The sequence below is a fragment of the Dendrobium catenatum genome, unplaced genomic scaffold (assembly GCF_001605985.2).
Source record: "Dendrobium catenatum unplaced genomic scaffold, ASM160598v2 fragScaff_scaffold_697, whole genome shotgun sequence".
NCBI classification, from domain to species: domain Eukaryota; kingdom Viridiplantae; phylum Streptophyta; class Magnoliopsida; order Asparagales; family Orchidaceae; genus Dendrobium; species Dendrobium catenatum.
The window spans coordinates 139162-162835 of NW_021319159.1; positions in this window are offsets into that span (position 1 = coordinate 139162).

A 23674-nucleotide genomic window follows, 5' to 3' on the forward strand; every position below is an offset into this window, starting at 1 on the left:
ATGTTTACTTAAAGATGAGAATAATATAAAATTAATATTGATAAATTATGTATTTTTGTCTATTGATATGCTCCTCCAAGACCAAATCACTGTTTATATTTAGGCTTGTCAAAATCAGATGAATTTAAATGGTTGAATCGGTCCGATTAAAATCAATTGACACCATCAACTTTTGAAAATGATTGGAATGTCCAAATTTACTTTAAATTTTATATATTTAGAATCAAAATGACTCATTCCGATGCCAACGTGCCTTGCAACTTTGTCATATTTCTACTATGCTCTAATTTAATTTTGATTTTATGAAAATGTTAGGATATCTACAATTTTTTTTATTAGAGTTATTTATGATAAAGAAAATAATTTGGCACAAAAATCACAGCTCATTGTTATCTCAATTATTCTATGGCAGCCACGAGCTTTGATCATTAAATATGTAGTATAGTTGATCTAAATATACATGCATATATGTAAACTCCAAACTATTGGATGAATATCTTATGATAATACGCATGCACATGTCACCCAATCAATGGTTCTAAATTTTAATTATTTATGTGAAATGAACACCTTCCTACTCCCATTTCTTAAATTATCATCTAAATATTAAAATTCACGATAGAATCTCAACGCATATTTTCCAAATTTATAAAATTCCTAGCAGTTTAATTGTGTAATACACAAATACATTTATTTGATATAGTCTAAAAAAGTACTATAATTGTGAATTTAATAATAAAAATCCATACTGTGCATAAATATTCCCTTAATATATGCCACAAGAATAAAATAGTTAGTAAAAAAAGCAAATCAATCGGCTACGCTATCAAACTCATAGCTCCAAAAGCCTGCTAAAACAGCGAAAATATATTGGAAGTACAATCTCGTTAATCTCATCTAATGTGATTTTGTATAAGTTGCGTAGTGTAGCATTTCTAATTCAATCAACGCACCCATTTACTGACCATATAAATATATACTACAAATCCAAAAAAAGAAAAGAAAAAAAAAATCATCAAACATTTCATCTTATAATAATAATTATAATAACGGATAAAGAGCTTTGTGATCATATAGAACATCCTTCCTACTCAAGGAAGGATGAAGCTGACAGTCCATAGCCGCCACCACCACCACTAAAGTTGAATGCACGTTTGGTACCTGTCACCTCCACCCTGCATAATATCAAAATGATTGAAAATTTAAAGCATATTCTTGAAATATCTAGAGTACTATTATCTTCTAATTTATTTGTCCCATGATTCTTGGTCTCGTCCGATTAAAAAGCATTGTATCATTTGTTATTGTAGGAAAAGCTTTCAAAGATAAGGAATTTTATATAATAATACAAATTGAGAAATTATATATATATATATAAAAAACCCCTAAACATATAGTTGCAAGATTGTTCCATCAACAGATACAAGTCCTTAGATGACCATCATGACATGATGGAAACCAAACTCATAATCTGTCTTCACTCTATTATGAGAGAAATACAACATTGTTTACTAAAGTTATAAGATAATCTATATGAAAAAAAGGCACCTAATGGTGCTTCTAAGTCCCTATGTAAGGTGATCCTAATCATAAAGTTGGACTAACGGTGTAACCGAGTCAAGCCAACCAATGAGAAAGGGCTCGATAAGAAACTCATAAGTTGAGCTTAATAACTAACGAGTTCAACTTAAATTAACCATAGCTCAACTTGCTAGCTCTTCAGATGGTATGTTTACAAATATTAATATAAAATATGCTTAAGAAATATCAAGATTCAAATGTTTGTAAGTACTCGATTATTAAACGACTCAAATTCTTTTTCTTATCATAATTGATTTCTTATTATCTCTCCTCTAGCTCTTAAATTATTTTATCATTTTACAAAAAATTAATGTTTAAAGTATGACAAACTTCTCTCTTTATAAGAAATAAGCTTGCTTGTAATCCAACTTGAAAACTCAAGCTCAAAGTCAATTATGATTAACTAGTCAAGCTTAAGGTCAAGCGGAGGTTTGCTTGAACACAATTCGACTTGAATAATTTTCAAATCAAAATGATTGAGCTTTTATTATGAAAGATGGTTGGAACTCCAATGAAGCATTGCCTTATCCCTGCCAAAATCATCACTATGTGGGCCTCCTCAATATCCATCCATATCACCAAACATTGATCTATCTCCCTCAAAGCGAGGTGATCCTCTTCAATGAAAAAGAAGAAGCAATTCAAGCAACAACAAAAAACTTCTCCCTCCAAGAAAATCAAAATGAACAAATTACCTCAATTTATCATCAGGAGGTCTGAATTCAAAAGAAAGGGATGACGGTTTGATGGATTTCTTCTGAGTTGCAGGAACAATATCCTACGGGAGATTAAAGAATGTCCTCAGATACTTGATGTCGTTATTAGTAAGGTGGATTCATATTTTTTTTTTTTGTGGATGAAGCCTACCCTACTAGCAAGCCTACTTTATAAGTTGACAAGTTGAACCTATGAATGAAGAGGATAGGGAAAGTGGAGGAAAGTGCTATAGAGTACTTAAAAGACTATAGATCTCAAACTGGCAGAATATCCATCAAAATCAATTAAAAAGTCCTCAAACTATTCCTCATAATCATTTATTTATATGATTATGAGGGCTACATGAAAGAATATATAGAGAAAAAGTATATATATATATATATATATATATAATGTTACACATAATATTCATATAATGCTACACATTATCCTATACACCTCTCCTTCTGCATAGCTAAAGGAGAGCCAAGCTAAAAGGCTTCAATGAGTTGCATCAAAGAGTCTAGTACTGTTGAGTGGATGAGGTTGAGTGTGCTCGAGCAAGTACTGGATATAAGTGGACTAGTGATTGACATGCTTACTTACTTTACCTATGACTTGTATGAGGGATCTCAAATTGCTTGAGAAGGGAAAGGAGATGAGATATTGTCATGGGAAGGGAGAGCTCCCAATTCAATGGTTGTAGTGAGGTAGGCTTGGGGTCTCCTAAGTAGACACTTTTTGTAGTTGGGCTTGGTGAGGATGGTCATTCTAGGAGAGGGAGAGTGTTTGATATTGCTCTAAGAGGGAGCTAGTGACTAATATAGTGGCCTAGTTATATGGAAAGTTGTTAGCTTGGTGAGCACTTCACAATTTGCTCAGTAGAGGATGAGCTAATTAGTAGGCCCAAGCAAGTAGTGCTTGTTGATCACTATGGGTGAGTTCCCTACAAATTTGAGGCAGTGATTCCCTTTGGATCATTAGGCAAGTTTTTTTAGGTAGGTCTTGTTTGAGGGTGAGTTCCTCGACCATAAATTATCACGGAATGCATATATGAGGATATATTTAAGTCCCCAATTCACGTGACCTGCATTGATGATGATGATGCAAAGACATTCTCCACACATTTCTTTATAAATAAGGGGTTTTAGTTGAGAGAGCTTTAATTTTTTTTATTTGTGTGACCTGAGTTGTCCAATTTTGTAAGTTTTGAGAGAATGAACTCCATCGAGATCTATTGATCCCGCTTGAAGGCCTTTAAGAATGTTGCCTATCTTTAGGGACTAGTTGAGTTTGTGGTTGCTGTGATTTCACTGAAAAGAGAAGGGCATAATGGTGCATGATTGGTAGAGGCGACTCGTGAACTTTTTGCCACCCCTCCTACAAAGAAAAATAGGGTCAACCTTGGGATGACAACTGGGTCAACTTCTATGCTGATTGTGGTACTCCCATTATCCACCCAACCATTAGTAATAGTGTTATTAACTTGCTTGATAAGGATGCACCTTTGGACTTGTGGCCGAGAGTCAAGTCATATGTCATGATACCTAGCAGTGGAGAGTGTGGGGAGGTTGCATCTACCGAGTTAAGAGCGAACTCTCAAAAACCTTGATCCAGGACAGGTAAGAGAAAAATGAACATGTACAAGTATTTAAAAATTGTATTATTAGAAAAGAATGAACCTGTTATAATGAAGCTCGTAACCTACATTTCCTTAAGTGAGTTGTTAAGGCACTCACCAAGTGAGCAGGAGAAGAAGGATTTGATATAAGGGGTGTCTTTCTAGTATTCTAGTGGAACAGCCCAGTGTGAACCACTCATGGTTGTACCTTTAAGTATGTTGAGTATGTCCTTTGATGAGGTTTCCTTATTAATTATAAGGGTGTTTCCATTGAAGAAATTATAAGAGGTTGGGCCTTCAAATGTGGCTAAACTTGCTAGTGTTGGGAACCATGTGGAGGATGATGTAGTAAGGCAAGCCGAGACCACAATGGAGCATGTTTATATTGCTTACACGAAGAGACCCACACCTTTATTATTAGTAATTGCTCTGGGGATGACATCCCTCCCTATGGGATTGTCTCTTTAAAGGAAGTTATTGGGCAACTTTCTATTATAGAGCAAATAATGAACATCCAAGGCATGGGTGAGCTAAGTAGCTCATGAGAGATGACAACTACAAATGAGGTCACTGAGATAGATAAGGATTTTAATATGGTGAATTCATAATTCACCAGGGTGAATAATTTGGTTATCTCCCTAAGGGTAGAGATGAGGGCGGCTCTTCGTTAGGAGAAGTTGATTAGCTTCACGGTGGGTGACAAATTTTTATTAAATTACTTAGATAATGTAGGGCAGAGAATCTCCGCTCCTTTTTCACCCTCCTAATGAAGGCATAGAACCTTAGCTCCTTTTTCACCCTCTTAGTGAAGGAAAAGAACCCAACACCTTTTTCTCCTTTCTGGAGAAGGCAGAGAACCTCAAGGACTTGACTTTGAAGCCTCTATCCCAAGAGAAAAATTCAAGGACTCACCAGGTCACAGGAAGAGCAAAGGTGCTTAGCTAACCTGAAGTAATCGTGTGATCCCCTCATACTATTTCTCCCTTACACTCAACCTCACGTTCTCCTTCTCTTAAACCCTAGATCTTTCTCAAAAGCTTCTCTCTAAGAGTTCCTTCTTCATCCCAAGACACCTCTCTCTTTTTCTAAGAGATAATTGAAACATGCTTTAGTATTGGTCTTCAAAAAACCCTAAAAATTCAAGTTGTCCCATCTCTATTTGTACAGTATAATATCAGTTCATACAATATGAATAGTTAAAAAACTAGACCCGTCTAGTATGATGCGAATAGTTGTTCAGATGAACTATTCAAAATGTGCAAACATATCATATAGTACAATTGTGAGGTCATGTAATACGATATGTTCAATTTATCTTATTCATATGAGACGATCCATGGGACGATTGAAAACATCTCTATCAATCGTCTTGTACTATTCTCATTATACAATTTGGTCAGTTTATTTCTAGTTAGTCATCCAGTGCGATGTAAACCTCGTACAATAAGATTAGTTCTATAATTTTGGTATCATTTGGTACGATATTTGGGATGACCAAATTTTGAATGTGTCAATCATACAATATGATTAAGATCATATAGTACGATTTGCTATTATTAATTAAACCATGATTTTATTGACTAATTATGGGGATACTTTAAGTAAGATTTCAAAATTTTGTAAATTATGATTGGGATCGTATAATACAATTAGTTTAGTTTTTTTTTTTTTTGAATTTCTTACTTAATTTATCTGGGGGTTAGGGTTTACAGATCGAAACAAACCATACAATATGATATACATCATACAATATGATTACTTTAATACAATTAATGATTCAATAAGCCGTTAAGACCATTTTTTAAATAATTGATTGTACAATATGATTATAACTCTTACAATATGATTAGTTAAATTTTTTTTCTTAGATTTTCCTCACTCCCTTAGTTTGTGTGCACAATCATCAATTGTATACACCCTTATATAGCTAGACTCTAGAAGTAGAAAATAAAAAATAATATAAATTGCATAAGCTTTAACTTGACACCCTATTCTACCCAAGCTTGAGTTTTCAATAGTCTTGAGCAGTGTATATTTTTTCTGACATATTAATATGCACAAAAAAATACAATATCCAATATTCACACCAAAAAAAAAAGTCAATCAATAATATTTATTATCATCAAAACTTCTTGGTCAAAGATCATACTAATGACCTCTTAGGACAAATGAAAAGTTAAATATTGCGTACTATAATACCAATCATTATGTATGATTTGACCAACTTTTGAGCTACTTAGATAGGAAGATTCATCTTATTTTGATCGTATTGTTCAATATAGCTTCGTACCATATAATATGTTCTTCTTTTAGAAAATTAGGGAAATGACTTCACTTTATTTACACCTTCTTTTATTAGCCTTCACAACTTCCATTTCTATCACTCGAGTCCATCAATGACTAGTAAGAGAGCCTGATTTCTTCGTTGAAGTTCTTCTTGTCCCCTTTTGGATGATCGATTCCAAACACAGAATAATGAGGTTGCCTATCACCACTATCGAGTTGCCTAGATGATGCCCTCATGCATTGTAAATTAGGAAAACCTAATTTATCTTAACACTTGCCTTTCCATTTCATTTTGAAATACTCTTCAAATTCTTTACAAACCTTCAAATTAATTTTGGGCGTATTTCAATAGTCTCCTATGTTTGTAGATGACCAGTAGAAGATTCATACCAAGACCTTTATGAATACCTACATATTGCTATAAATAGAATTAAACCTCATGATGCTTCCAATATAGGATATTATGATTGGAAAATTGTAAACCTCACTCTTAGGAACATCCAATTTAATAAACATTTATCTTTAACGATCTCCTTACTTCAAAATGCCTGTATCATCCAACATGTGCTCAGAACTTCAATCTTTCCTAAGGCTGGAGATAGAATAAACATCACTCCATTATTATTTATTGTCACCTATTTATGTATGTCTGACACTAAATTGAATGCAACAAAGATGATTATTAGGTACATAGAAAACTTGACTACCAAAAGGAATCCGAGAGCGTTACGTAGGCAAAGCATTGCATTAGGACATAGCATTGACTATATCTTAGATATTAAATATTGCTTCACATACCCTGCATAGGCCAATCACCTCCTTATTTTCTACACTGCCAATTCCTTTCACCTCCTTTTAGTGACCATTATTGAGAGGCACAACCTGCAGGGGAGGAGTAGGAGAATGATTAAGAAGGGGGAGTACCGACAGTTGCACTAGCTCAAGCACCAGCACCAGTACCTACACATGCATACTGGCTCCATTACTATGAGACGTTGACTGAGAGATTTAATTGAACGGAGACATGCCTTGATATTCACATTCAGTAGTAGCAACAATAGCACAAGGTTGATATAACATGGTTTGGTGAGAAATTTACATCCATTCATTGATACTTTCAACCACATCCACCACCACCTAATCAGGGACCTTCTTATAAGTAGTATGTAATGTCTTCATAGTTTATTTGTATTTCTCTTCTTTATAGTTACCTTTTAGTGTTGTTGTTTTTATTGGTGTTAATTTATAGTTCTCCTTTTTGGTAATGTCAAAAGGATGAATATGATGTTGTTGGTCGTATCATTTACTTCTTAGAGAGATCACTTAGTAAGAGGGATAACTTAAAAAAAATTAAATTAACTAGTAATTTAACCAATTATATTTACCATCATCAAAAGAGGGAGATTGTTGTAATCCGAGAGCATGTAACTTATATTTTGATGATAGTAAATATTATTAAATTGTATTTAATTTTTTCTATAATTTATTATTTCATATATTTTCTATGTGTACTAATATTTTAGGTATATCGTATACCGTACAAAAAGATCAACTTAAGCATAGGTAGAATAAGTTTGATGGTTTTATAAGAGTCTATATCTGATTTATTTATTTTTTATATTTTTTGAGTCAAAAATTTTTTTTAAGCTGTATGCTAGCTTAGCAACCATGCACATACACATCAGGGAGAAAATTAAATGTTTTAATTTTTATAAAGATTGTCGAGTATGATTATAGCGTTTATATAGATGACGACTACATTATGAAATAGGTTTGTACACTATCATACTAGATGAACCAATTCAGTTTTGAACTATTCATACTATACGATGTCAGTTTGTGCATACGGCCAGAGTATGAAATCAGTTTGTATAGGATTATACAAAGATTTTTTGAACTATTCGTACATATGATCCAAGAAGGTCAACTTGAAATTTTTAGTTTTCTAGATAGTTTTTTTTTTTGTCCTTTCTATATAAGGGTCCTATAAAATGGACTATCCAGAACTTCTTCTATGAATTTTGTTTTGAGAGTGAGAATAACAGTGTTTTGGGAGAGTGTTTGAGAGTGAAGATAGAGAGATATTACAAGTGAAATTTGTGAAGGGTTTATAAGGATGCCCTAAGGTGTGAATCTCTTTGTAAGTTTGTCAAAAAATTTTCCTACTTCTTTGAAGACTTATGAGAGAAGATCTTTGGAGAAGATCTGACACTCTCCAATCACTAAGAGGGTGAGAAAGGATGTTGGTACTCTATCGACACTAGGAGGGTATAAAAGGATGCTGATACTCTGCCAATACCATGAGGGTATGAAAGGACGTCAGTTCTCTGTCGTCACTAGGAGGGTGAAAAAGGATGACAGTACTCTGCCGCACTGAGGATTAGTGGAAGAGAGGTTAATTATAAGGGATTCTCCGCCTTATTATGAAAGAAAAAGAAGAGTCACTTTAATATAGTGCAATACTTGAAGAGGGAGTCTTCAGGGAGTGGACGTAGGTTTAGTTGGACCGAACCACTATAAAATTATATATTTTTTTCTATCTTTACTTTTTACTTTTTTTATTTTCTATAAGTTTAATTTTTTGGTTGGAAAAATAATTTTAAGAAAATTTATCTTTGTGATAAAATCTAAAATCGATTTTCTAATTTACCAAGAGAATTTCTAAATTGCCAATTCACCCCCTCTCGGTTAGCCTTGGGACAAACCTTTAGGTCTAACAACCTATTCAAACTTCAAAGTGGTATTAGAGCCAATTTTCAAAAATTAAGATTTAGGTAACTTTTTGAAAATGATTATGGCCACTTTTGGAAATAATAACCCACCAGAAGGATATTTGATCACTAGACCACCATTGTTTGATAACATCTCTTTTGAATTTTGGAAAACACATATATCTACTTTTCTCCAGTCACTTGACTATCGCATGTAGATTTTAGTACACAAAGGATATACTAAAACAACTAGACTTGTAGATGGCATTATAATTGAAACACCATTTATTGACTGGATAGTAAAAGAAAAGGACTTAGCTCAGTTAAATGCTAAATGTTTAAATAATTTTTTGTGCACTAAAATCTGAGGACTATATGCATATCTCAACTTGTAGAGCTGAAAAAGAAATTTGGGATAGACTTTACATTACGTATGAAGGAACTAATGAAGTAAAATAATCTTGACTGAACATTCTACTACATGATTATGAACTATTTTGTATTAAATCGAATGAATCAATCTTTGACATGTAACTTGTTTCAATAAATAGTCACCTTATTGCATGCTTTAGATAGGGAACTAATAAAATTTTTAAAAGTAAATAAAATTCTTCATTGTTTACCTACTGCTTATGATGCAAAGATAACTATAATAACTGAGTCAAAAGACTTAAATGTTTATTCTATTGAAAATATTCTTAGATAGCTAATTGCTTACGAGCGAGTAGTGACTCAAAGATAAATTGATACAGTTGTCAAGCAAAAAGAGAAAAATATTACATTGAAGTGGATGACTCAGAAAGTGACCAGTCTCAGCCTGAGGATGAAGATGATATTACACTCATGACAAGGAAATTCAAAAGTTTCATGAGAAGAAAGCAAAGGAGACATCAGCAATGAAATAAAGGTAAGTTCCACATAAATGCAAAAATGTCTAATGAAGTAATTTGTTATGAATGCATGAAATCAGGACATGTTAAATCTGATAGCCCAAATATCAAAGCTAATCCTAGCAAGGAGAAGGTTGAAGAGAAAACCAATGTAAGGAAGGGAAAGAAGATATTATAAAGAGCATTCTAGGTAGATTCAACTTCAAATTCTTGAGAATTAGAAGAAGAGGAGGAAGTCATAAGCTTATGTTTAATGGTTAACAACTTTAATCAATCAGATCAAGAAGAGGTATGTGACTTAACCTACGATGAGTTATTTGAAGTTTCTGAGAAAATTCATACTGCATATAGGAAACTCAAAAAGCTGCATGTTAAGTTGAACTTAGAATTTTTAAAATTATAAAAAGAGCATGAAATTCTTAGGAGTGAATACACATTGGTTGATAGTAACCACATGAAACTATTGGTTGAGTTTGATGATTTGAACAAACAACATGAACTATTGAAATCATCACATACTAAACTTAAAAATAATTTTTAAACATTTATGGATTAATCTGATCATAGAGAGTATTATTTGAAAGTTGATAATGCTACTTTAGAAAGTGTTAACTCAAATTTTAAAGTTGAACTGAAAGCTCTTGAGAAAAATAGGACACCCCCTACACCTGAATAATTTTTCATTCATGATCATAAGCCTAAAATTTCAAAACATAGGAAAAGATAGTATAACTCATTTAGATTGGTAAATCCTTTTTCTAAAGTTAAATATTTTTCTTATGGAATGATTGGGCATATCTCACATATTTGTACTATTTATAGTAGAACACATATAGTATGGAGACCTAAGATGCATAAAACATTATATATCAAACACACATCTAGATTATTATTTCCAAATAGGTGAACCCAAACTTATTTGGGTTCCCAAGTCTAATGTTTGATCATTTTATAGAATTGCTCTCATACAAGACCTCGTGAGAGCATTTGATACATGAACAGTAGATGTTCGAAGTATATGACTAGAGACACGACACAATTCATATTATTGGAAGCTATGAATGGAGGCAAGGTTATACTAGGAGATAATGCCACTAAAATAGTGGCAAACACATTTATGATTGGCAACAAGAATAATATTTTTTATTAAAAATATCTTATTGGTAGAAAGCTTAAAGCATAACTTGTTTAGTATTAGTCATATATGTGATAAAAGTTATAATTTTAAATTTTTTCCCATAAGTTACATTATAAGTTAAAATGGAATTTATATGTTGTATAGAAATAGGATAAATAATGTGTACATGCTTAATTTGAATTTTGTTAAATCTTCTAATGCATTTTGTCTCAAAATAATTACTAGTAAATCATAGTTATGATATAAAAGACTTTGTCACACAAGTATGAAAAACTTTAAGAAGATTACCCAAAAAGTGTTGGTTCAAGGAATACCTAAACTAGATTTACTAAGGATCACCTGTGTGATGCATGCCAATTAGGAAAATATGTGAATTCCTCATTTCATTCCATTGAGGATCTTAGAATTAGCTAACTATTGGAAATCATTCTTATGGATCTTTTTGAATTTGTTAGTATTGTAAGTCTAGGAGTAAAGTGTTTGGATTTATAATCGTTGATGATTTTATAAGATTCACTTGGGTTAAAATTCTTATTTAATAAGAGTGAATCATTTGATGAGTTTAGAATTTTTTTCACTTGGATTTAGAGGAAACTACGGTGTGAAATTTTATTAATTCAAAATGATCATGGAGGAGAGTTTGAAAATAAAAAATTTAAAGATTTTTTTGAGAGCAAGGAATTGATCACAATTTTTTAGCACTTAGGACCATTCAACAGAATAGGGTAGTCGAAAGAAAAATTAGAACACTAATAGAAGCCGTTAGAGCTATATTGGTAGAATACTCACTTCCAAAATATTTTTAGGCTGCAGTAGTTAGTACAGCTTTTTATGTTCTAAATAGGGTGAATAATATATCCAAATTGAACAAGACATCCTATGAACTTCTTTAGGAGAGAGCACCTAATATTTCACATTTGCATGTTTTTGGATGCAATGCGTTCATTCATAATAATGGCAAAAATCCTTTAGAAAAATTTGATCCTAAATTTGATGAAGGAATTTTTTTAGGATATTCAAGTATTGGCAAATCCTATAGGGTTTTTAATAAGAGAACTTTGGTAGTTGAGAAAAACACACTTATTATTTTTTGTGAATCTGACATTTCGGAAGAGCCAAGGTTGGAAGAATATCATATTAAAAATACCTCCCAAGGAATTTAAAAAAAAAAAAGGAAGAAAATGTTGGAACTGAAAACCCTTTGCCTAGAGAATGGAAAATTTCTAAGAATCATCTTAAAGAATTGATTTTAAGTGAATCTAGTGAGGGATTTAGGACTAGGCATGTACTTAGCAAAGAAAGAAACCATTCTGCCTTTATAATGATGATTGAATCCACTACTATAAACCAAGCACTTTCAGATGAATTTTAGATTTTTGCCATGCATGATGAATTGAATCAATTTGTTAGAAATGATATTTGAGAATTGATTGAAAGGCCTATGGATCAAAGTATTGTTGGAACTAAGTGAGCATTCAAAAATAAAATGAATGATTCTGGCACTATGATTAGAAATAAGGCAAGATGGTGGCTAAGAAATATAATCAAATAGAAGAAATTGATTTTGAAGAAACTTTTGACCCTATAGCTAAACTTAAGTAATAAGGGTTTTGTTAGCCTTTGCCTATTTTAAAGGTTTTAATTTGTATTAAATGAATATTAAGAGTGCCTTCCTTAATGGGGTAATACAATAAGATGTTTATGTTGAACAACTTCTAGGTTTTAAAAATTATAATTTTTTTAATCTTGTGTTTAAATTAAAAAATGCATTATATGGACTCAAATAGACACCTAGGCCTTGGTATGAGAGGTTAAGCACTTTCCTATTAGAGTGATCATTTATTAAAGAAAGTGTTGACACCACTCTTTTTAAAAAGAATAGAAGATCACATACTCATTATTCAAATATATATTGATAATATCTTGTTTGGATCTACTAATAAAAATCTTTGTGTGATTTTTCAAAAATAATGAGTATTGAATTTAAAATGAGTTCGATGGGAAATTTAAATTATTTACTTGATTTTAGCATAAAGAAAAATAAGAAAGGAATATTTCTTAGTCAATCAAAGTATATTAAGGATATCCTCAAGAAATATGAAATGGATAATGGTAAATAGTTACTACACCAATGAGTTCTTCAGTGCATTTAGATAAGAACTATAAGGGAAAATCTATTGATAAAAAAAAATTAGAGAAATAATTAGATCATTGCTTTACTTAACTACTAACAGATCAGATATAATATTTAGTGGTTATTTATGTGTTAGATTTCAATCTGATCCAAAGGAATCGCATTTGACAGTAGTTAAAAGAAATTCTGAGATATTTGTTGGGAGCTCAAAACTTAAGAATTTGGTATCCTAAGCACATCTCTTCTTTTGAAATCATTTGATATTTATATTTAGATTTTGTAGGGTGCATGGTTGATCAAAAAAGTACTTTTAGAACTTATCAATTCATAGGAAACTCTTTAGTTTCTTGATATAGTAGAAAATAAAATTTATTAGCCCTTTAAATTGCTAAAGAAGAATATATTGCCTTAGGTGGTTATGTGGCATAAGTTATTTAGTTAAAATAATAATTGATTGACTCAGGATTTTCTATTGACACTATTTCATATTTCTATGATAATACAAGTGTCATATGCATTTCAAAGAATCCTATTCAACATTCTAAAACCAACATATTGATATAAGGCAACACTTCATTTGAGATCATATGACTAAAAAGGAAATCAAATTACACCATATTGCTATTGAGAATCAACTTGCAAATATTTTCATAAAACCACTATCTTTTGACACGTTTAACACCTTAAGAATTAGATTATATGTGATTTATCTTAATGCTTAAATTGAATATATCCAAATTTGATTTGTAATGTATTGGTGTGTTTGTTTATTTCTTAGGTTATTTTTAGAGTTTGTATGTTTTTTTGTTTTGTTTTTTTATATTTATTTTTTCTTCTGTTAGTTTTGCATTTTTAGATTTTGTTTATACTGGTAGCATATCATCGAATCTTGAGAGATTAGAATTTAAAAAGGTTCTTTGTTTATCATGTCTTCTTTTAAGTGTTTTCATCATACTGTATGAAAATTTTCATACTATACGAATTCTGTAGCGTGTAAATTATAATTTTCTATGTTGAGCATGCAAGACTGAAATTTTTAAAGCAAATCATATTGTACGATGTCATCATCATCTATACGATTTAGTCTTTTTTTATATGTATGATTGGGGATGATTTTCCGAACATTCAATTTCTTTGTCAGATCATACGCACGAAATTTAATTTTATATGTACGAACCTATTGTTAGTTTTCATATGGATGAACCTAACCGTTATAAAATAATCTTTAATATTCTGATCATGTCGGATGAATAGGTGTTTATCTATACGATCATCTGGACAAAAAGCCTGTACAAAATGACACATCGAAAATGGCATTTTTATGAAAAACCATTTTATTTTTGGCCATTTCCATTTGTATGTACAAAATGTTTTTTGTGACGTACAATTTTAAAATCGTATGTATGATATTAATTTTGTTTTGTGCGATAGGTCATTTTTCTTTAAAAAGAAAGGTCTTGGATAAGGTTTTTCTTCATATTCCCATTTATTTTCAAACCTTATCGATTCCAAACCTTAGGAATGGCCAGTAGTAGCAAACATCCTCGCATTTCTAAGGGATCATCCTCTTGATCTGGTATGGATAATAACTTCCTCTCGATGGAAAATGAGGAAGCTTTTGATAGGTATGTTGCAGCCAAAATAACCCCTTCTCGACTCATTGAATGTTATATCAACTTTTTTGTTATGCCCCTATTTGCCTCAACCTAGTTTTCCTTCATCTTTACCCTAATTTACGCCTACCATTATGAAACTTTTCAAATATTCCTTGCAAACATGATGGTAAAGTAAGATCACACTATGATTACCTCCTTCATCTTTAAGTAGTATGTAGAAATGACTAAGGAAGATCTAGGCAACTTCCTTCACCTTAGAACCCAAGGGGTTAGAGCACACACCTTAACCTTTAGAGTAGATTTTGACTGGTTATAAATAAATTAGGCTCTTAGAGGTATTTCTCAAGTAAGCCATCTGTCTTATGTGTACTCTCTTAATCAAAATGCTTGGATTATCTAACACATTTTGAGAACCTCTATAATTCCCAAAGCTGGTGATCGTATAAATCTGACTCTTCTTTTGTCCACTATAACATACTGGATAATGACTGAAAAACCTTTTGATAAAGCCCAACTTATCATAGACTATATTTATAAACTTTTTGATATTGGACTTCCTCATAATAAGAGAAAGAAAAATATGCCTTAGGATACCTAATTGCTTATATTCTAAAGAAAAAGTACAACCTAATCCATCTTGATCCTCCCACTGAACTTTAAATTTTCTTTACCGATGCCTCCTTTTGGCTACTTTTTGGTGGGATCAAAGTTTTGAGGGAGAAGATTTTGAGGAAGAAGGAGGAGCTCCCACTCCAGCACCGACACCTGCACCAGAACCAGATCAAAACTTCTATCAAGAAATGGTCCAACACTTTGACAAACTTAAATCTCACTTTGATCAAATTGAGACTCATCTTAACTAGAAGGATATAAGGCATATGAAGATATGGGGTGGATCTGAGAGCAATTTGAATCAGTCAACACTAATTTAGTTATGATCAGTAGTTACTTCACGATGTTCAACCCCCCACCACCTCCAGATCAAGGTCCCTTAGGATATTAGTTGTACATCTGTGTTGTATATATTGATGAGATCTTTGTACTAGTTTTTGAGATGGTTTGTTTATTTGTAATTTCATATGTTCTTGTTATGATTTCAATTTCAAGTAAGATGGTTGTTGTTTGTATGTGTTTAGAATGATGAATCAAATGATTTAATGCTGTGTTGACGTGCATTGAAATTTCACTTCTTGAAATGTTTATGTTTTTTTTTTAAAATAATTTATAGTTGATCTCTAAAATAGAATTTTGAATTGGTTTTCTCTTCAAATTAATTTTCTTTCAAATTTAATCTCTTAATATTTTAAATTATATTATGACTGGATATAAATTAGAAGATCAATTTTATGTTCTTATAGATAAGTATTACTTAGCTCTAATTATTACAAGATTGATGTCTTATTTTTATTTTATTTATTTTTCAATGTGTTAATTTTTATTAATTATTCAAATTTGAGTTAAGATTTATTGATATTGGAAAGACTGAAAATATCAAACGGTGCACAAAGCATGCCAAACTTGAAAAGATGCACAAAATGTGCCACTTGTTTAAAAAAAAGATGCACAATATTTCCCAAAGTGAAAAGAGGCACAAAATTAGCCCAAACTGAAAAGATGCACAAATTGTGCCACAAAAAGATAAAAGATGCTCACTGTCACCAATAAAAAAATCTATAATGTTATTTTTGTATCATTCTATCTCTTATTCAAATCAACATTTGATAATAATCTTCACTATTGAATTAGAAACTAATTAATCATTATTTCATCATTTTTTACAATAATTAGTTTTACTTTGATTTGTCTTGCAATGAACAGTGAACCTAGTTGATTTTTCTTATCTTAGTTGTTCTTTGATTTAAAATTTGAGTTTTTATTTTTTAGCATTAGGAAATTAATGTTGTATTTATAATTAATTTAGTTTAAAATTTTTCTTCTTCATCAACTATTTTGATTTATCCGTATAAACTTTTGCTTTCAAGATGTACTTTCCTTTTTATTGTTGTCAAAAGGGAGAGTTATTAGTTATTGTTTGATGTTGATGTTTTTGATTGTTTTGATGTATGTTGTTTGATGTATGTGTGTATGTATATATTATATTATGTTTATGTGTGTATATTTTTGTGTTGTATTGTGTTTATGTGTGTATGTTTTTATTCGTGTCATTTTTGTTTTAGTAGTTTTTGTTTCTTTTTAATTTCAGGGTTCTATTTTTGATTTTAATAGGAACCTCTTGTTTTAAATTGGTCATTCAGTTCAGAGGAGCTCAGAAAAAAAATTGCTTTAAGTGTTAACTCAAATAATAATTATTTTACCATCATAAAAAAAGGGGGAGATCCTTATTTTGAAATCTATGCTTTTATATCATGTGAGTTTTTAATGATACCAAAATATTATTGTGTTGATTACTATTTCTCCTAACATATGTTAAAAAATTATACTTGTGTTGTTTGTGTGTACTAACGTTTCAGGGAAATCATACTCTAGACTATCAAAGACTTCAAGACAGATTAGATTAGAGTTTCTTATAATTGAAGTTTGTACCTTTTTTCTATTTTTCTTGAGTTTAAGATAGTATGATTGTAATTGGATAACCATACATACACACACACTGGGAGAGTGAGTCAACACTTATATTTTTAAAACTAATCGTACTGTACGATTCTTGAATCGTACTGGATAATTTAACTTGTGTGTTCCTCCAGAATGAAGTTATTTAAATCACGCCTTAGAAATTTCTTTTGTACTATTCGTACTGTATGAAATTGGATTCATACAGATGACATCTAGAGTATGAAATGGATACATACCATCTTGTCTCAAATGAACTCATCATTTTTTAAACTGATCATATTGTATGAAATCTATTTTGTACAGATAACATCCAGAGTATAAAATGGGTGCGTACCAGTTTGCCCATATGAATAGGTAAAATTTTTATACTATTTCTACTATACAAAATTAGTTTCATATAGACGATGTATAGAGTATGAAATAGACTCATCCATTTTCATACCATACGAAGCATGATTTGATTTAACCAGTTCATACTAAATGATATAAAGTTCGTACATATGATGACTAGAGTATGAAATGGGTTTGTACATAATCATACTGGATGAACCTGTTCAATTTTGAACTATTCATAATGTACGATGTCAGTTCGTATATACGACTGCTAGAGTAAAAAATCAATTTGTACAGGATCATACAAGGATTTTTTTGAACTATTCGTACGTATGAAATACGATCGTATGATTTAATCCAAGATAATCAACCTAAAATTTTAGTTTTCTAAATAGTTTTTCTTGTCCTTTTTATATAAGTGTCTTATAAAATAACTGTCCAAAATTTCTTTTGTGAATTTTCTTTTGAGAGTGAGAGTGAGAGTGTTTTGGGAGCATGTTTGAGAGTGAAGATAGAGAGATCTTATAAAGTGAAATTTGTGAAGGGTTCACAAGTTTGCCCAAATGTGAGGATATCTTTATAAGTTTGTCAAATCTCTTCCCTACTTATTTGAAGACTCTTGAGAGAATATCTTTGGAGAAGATCTAGTACTTTGCCGTCACCAAGAGGGTGAGAAAGGATGTTGGTACTCTACCGATATCAGGAGGGTGTGAAAGGATACTGATACAATATGAACACCAGGAGGGTGTGAAAGGACACCAGTTCTCTACCGTCACCAAGAGGGTTAAAAAGGATGATGGTACTCTGCCGCACCGAGGATTGGTGGAAGAGAGGTTATTTGGAAGGGCTTCTCCACCTTACTATGGGAGCAAAAGAAGAGTCACTTTGGTATAGTGCAATACCTGAAGAGGGAGTCTTCAGGGAGTGGACAAGGTCTAGTTGGACCAAACCACGATAAAATCTTATGTTTTTTATATCTTTACTTTTTACTATTTTTATTTTTTGTAAGTTTTAATTTTGTGGTTGAAAAAATAATTTTGAGAAAAATTATCATTGTGAAAAAATCTAAAATTGGTTTTCTAATTTAACAAGAGAATTTTTAAATTGCTAATTCACCCCCCCCGCCCCCGCCCTCTTGGTTAGCCTTGGGACAAATCTTTAGGTATAATAACCTATTCAAATTTTCACATAATTTTCACTTAACACTAATCATATGAACAATTTACCTCCATAGAGTAAATAGTTATCTAACTTGATTTGGACTCACCTATGTTTGTTGATTTCTATATTGATTATTCCAGTCATTGGATGTTCTATATAAAGATTCACCCAACTCTTTGAACACTTCTCTTCATTTGAATGATTTCCTCCTCTTCTATTATGGGCCTTATAACTTGAAGTGTTGGTCACCCGTCATGATTCCCTTGTTCAGAGAGGAGACCAGCGAGTTGATTCTGGTTACTAAGGATTTTGGATATTAAAAAATATTAAAGTTTATTGACTTTCATCTTTTATTTGAATATATAATTTAATAGAAGTTCATCTCCTACTTTGTACTCATCATTGATCTAGCTAATCCCAATTATGAGTCATAATATACCTCCAACTAGGCCACTCCTAAACTGAAGGCAAGATAGGCCCACGAGCAAGGCCATTTACTCAAATTGATTATTGGTAGATTTGAAATATAACCTAACGGCATAAGAAATGATGATCTTGGTTGAGCTTTTTAGTACCATACCCACGCAAAATCCTTTCTCACCCAAAAGATCATTGACATAAAGGGTTCAGTGTTACTTTGGGGTTGTATTTTCTAATTTCATGTCAGGAAAATTGAAGTCAATGAGGAAGTTATTAAGTTCTTAAGCTTTGATGGTCATTCATAGCACGTAGGAGATTTAAAATTCACTTAGTTTGACATCCCATTTGAGTAGTCTTTAAAGTAATTCAGCTCAACAAGTACAAGCTTCAGTGGATGATCAATCACTACTTGGATTTGATTGACCTAGAAATGTGGTTGCAACCTTCTTATAGAATATATTAGTAAACATTTGAGCTTTTCCATGATTGAATATTTATCTCCACACTGCTTAGAATTTTTTTTACTCAGTATACTGACCATTTCTTCCTTCCTTCCTCCTTAACGAGCTGAAATTGATTGTGTCCTTATTGACCCCTAGATATAGCAATAGTGTTTCATCCAGTAATTGGCTTTGGAGAAGGGGTGGCGAAGTAAGAAAGAGATTCAATTGCTGCAATACTGCTTCATAATCTTCACTCCAAGAAAACTTCTTTATATTCCATAAGATTTTAATGAATGGCATGAACCTCTTGCCAAGTCTTGAGATAAAATGGTTTAGCCCAATGATTCATCAAGTGAGTCACTTTACCTCAGCTATTTGGGGTGATTTCATTTTAAGGAAGGCTTTCACTTTATTGGGGTGGACCTTGATGCCTTCCAGTGTGAGGAGGAAACACAAGAATTTTCTTGAACCTATTCCAAAAGTACATTTTAATAGGTTTAGTCACATATTATATCTCTTAAGAGTGGTCAATGTCTCTTTTAAGTCTTTAATATGATAATAGGGCTACTTGCTTTCATCAAGAGATCATCTACATAAACCTCAATGTTTCTCCCTTTTTTTTTCTTTAAAGACCTTGCCATCAACCCTAGGTAGGTCGCCTCTACATTGTTTTAACACAAAGGGCATAAACTTATAGTAATACAAGCCTTCCATCATAATGAAGGATGTATTCTCATAGTCATCTGGATGCATTGTTATATAATGGTATCTAAAGAAGGCATTTAGGAAGATCATTACCGAGAACCCCACTATCGAGTTGACCAAAGCATCGATCCTAAGAAAAGGATAATCGTATTTTGGATATTATGATTTCAAGTTCATGAAGTCCACACATATCCTCCACTTGCTTATTTCATTCTTTACCATGATGACATTGGATATCCAGTCTGGATACAAATCCTTTTTTATGAAGTCTGAAGCCTTGAGTTTCTCTTCCACATCCTTTCATGGGTTTGACGAATAGGGCTATTATCTTCCTCATTTTTGTTTAATAAGGCAAGGGTCATTTGTGGACAAATTAAGTGTTGAATGTGCCACTGATTTGATTTAATATTTCTTTAGTTAAATCCGTATAATTAGTAGTAATTATCCAGAAGAATAAACTAACATTTGTATTGTTGAGTTGATAAAAGAAATGATTTATTTTCATATTCAAAGTCAGCATAGGGAATGTAACAAGTATCCTAAAGGATATACTTATCATTTTAAATATGAAATTAACCCATAATAAGCTTTAGTCAACATCCAGAGATTTACTTTCTTTCTTAGAAGCTAAGACAAGGGTTTATTTTATACTAGGATCTTGAGTTCCTATAGAGGCAAGCCCCTATAGTTGATTACATCTCTGAAGAGAAAACTTTAGATTAAAGTGGAGATTAGGTTATAAACTTATACTTCAACCATATAAAGCAAGTTTCCTTAGAAGTTTGAAAATAATAATCTCCCTAAAAAATCATCAAATTTATAGAAAATGCATTCAAATTTTATATATGTATATGTTTATTATTTATTAAGAATATGAGGTGTACACATACAACTGGGATTATGCCTACTTGGAATGACCATCCAGCTAACAACCTAACATGCACACAATCATTCTAGATGTGTATGATAAGATTAGCTCCATCCTAAAAGATCAAATGAATAGATCAGACTCCAAATTAGTGACTCAAGATGAGTAATAACCACTTTATGTTCAAGTGACACTAACGAGATGATTCACTAAGAACTCTATATTTTATCCTATTTAATTAACCTAATTAAATTTTCTAACCACCAAAAATTTATTATAAATTTCAACAACATAACTGCCACATACAAATAGTAATAGTGCATCATCCTCCAAGCGTAAGAGGACCCCATTACCTTGTTGTAGGCTTGTGTATTAGGCTAGTGTATGTTACAAAAATAAAATGCATTCATGTATGCATGATAGGTTAAAGGTATTCATGTATACAATACCTAGTACTATGTTATCCTAGAACTAGTATACATATTCCTACAAAGTCTATAATACGTACATCAAGAAAAACCTAAAGAAATCGCTACCCACTTATGCAATCTATCATCCAAATGATGTAATGCATGTATGTAATGTAAATAAAAGATGATTGCATATAAAAAGAAAAATTTTTATTGATATAAGAGTTTACTACAGACTCTGACTCAGTAGGAAAGAAAAGGTGGTCAGGTTCCACCATAACAAACCTAGATTCTAAGCCTATTACATAAGTAAATTATATATATCTACTTAGTGTCTTTCTGCTCCAGGCCTTCTATGAAATCCAAAAGAGATTTTCCTCCAAAGGATAGGACATAATCTTTTGGTGCCCCACCTACATGTATATGTAGGTGTATTTGACACTTTTACAACTCAGGACGTTGTACAACTCGATCTATATACCAATCTACTTTTTACAGACTCTGATACATATACATCACATTTCTTTGGTACATTCTACATTCATTCTTACAGAAAAATAAAGAACTAAAAAAGAAAGAGCATTAGCATATAATATAAAGTGTAACCACCATGTAATATCTTAATGCTTCTAATGTAATCCTAAAAGAGCCTAAGTGCACCAACAAATATTAAAATGTATGACATTCAAGAGTGTCAAAATATAAAAAATAAAATAAACATGGGGTGCTCTCAAAGCAAAGTACCCGATAATAAATCCACACCACCGGCCTAACCTAAGCTAGATTTGGTTGTCCGAGCAAACCATCTAAGTGTGTGAAAGAAGTTGAGTGGCTTTTGTATGTCTTATAGGAGTTTAGAGTTTAGATTGTATATATATATTTAGGTTGTTTGTTTATTAAAAGTCAAAGGGGGATTTTAATTAAAGTTTATGTTGTAAATATTTAGATTTTATTTTTTAAAAATTTTTACGATTAGAAGTGATTATTTAATTATAAAAAATTATATTTTTTTAATAATAAAGTGCAATGGTTATTAATTTATAAATCCTAGAAGGCTTGTAAATGAAATATTATCATCCCCATATAGGATAGATGATAACATAAAGCCTTAGATGAAATTTATTTACAATTTTTTAGGGATAGAAATAGGGGCCCTTTAATCTAATACATATGCCCTTCAAGTGGAAGTAAGCATGATGAATAGATTAGTGTGTTATTTTGTTTAATTAAGGGTTATAAATTATATACACTCATGCCTTCTATAAGTGGAGGTTGGCTTGGTGCATGAACCCTTAATTAATTATTAAATTTTATTTGAATCTTTTAATCAAATATGTGTATGCCCTCCTAAAAAGAAGCAATCAACACATAAAGGGATTATGTATTAAAGGCTTCTAAATGTAATGCTATAGGGCCATTCTAAAGGAATCAAGCAATAAGCAAATCCTAATTATTTAAGTGAGAATAATTATCAAATTTATTTGATAAAAAATTTTTAATTAAATTAATTTTATTTTTATGTTTTAGATATTTTTGAATTTTTTTTTTATTTTTATTGAATTATTTAGCTTTTATAATTAAATTATGAGTTTTTAATTAATTTTAATTTAATTAACTTTTAATTAAATATTAATGAATTATTATTAAATTTATTTAAAAAATCTATTTAAATTTAAAAAATTAATCTCAAAATTTATGTAATATTTTTATGTATTTTGAATTTTTTTATTATATTTAATTAAATATGTTAAGAAATTATATATTTTATGTTAATATTAAATTTTAATTAAAATATTATTTAAATTGAAATTATAAAATTTTGGTTTTAATTTATTTTATTTGAATTAGTTTTGATATCTTTGAGTTATACTATTAAATAATAGTTATTGATTTATCTAATTAATATTTAATTAATAGTTAATTAATTATTAGTTATATTTAAATAAAAATTAATTTTGATTTAATTTTGAATGATTGTAGGTTTTCTTTAAGATTGATTGAAGTTGATTTTTTAGTTTTTGTAAATCTTATTTGAATTACTATGAGTTATGGAAAATCAACCCTTAAGGAAGGGTTAAATGATTAGG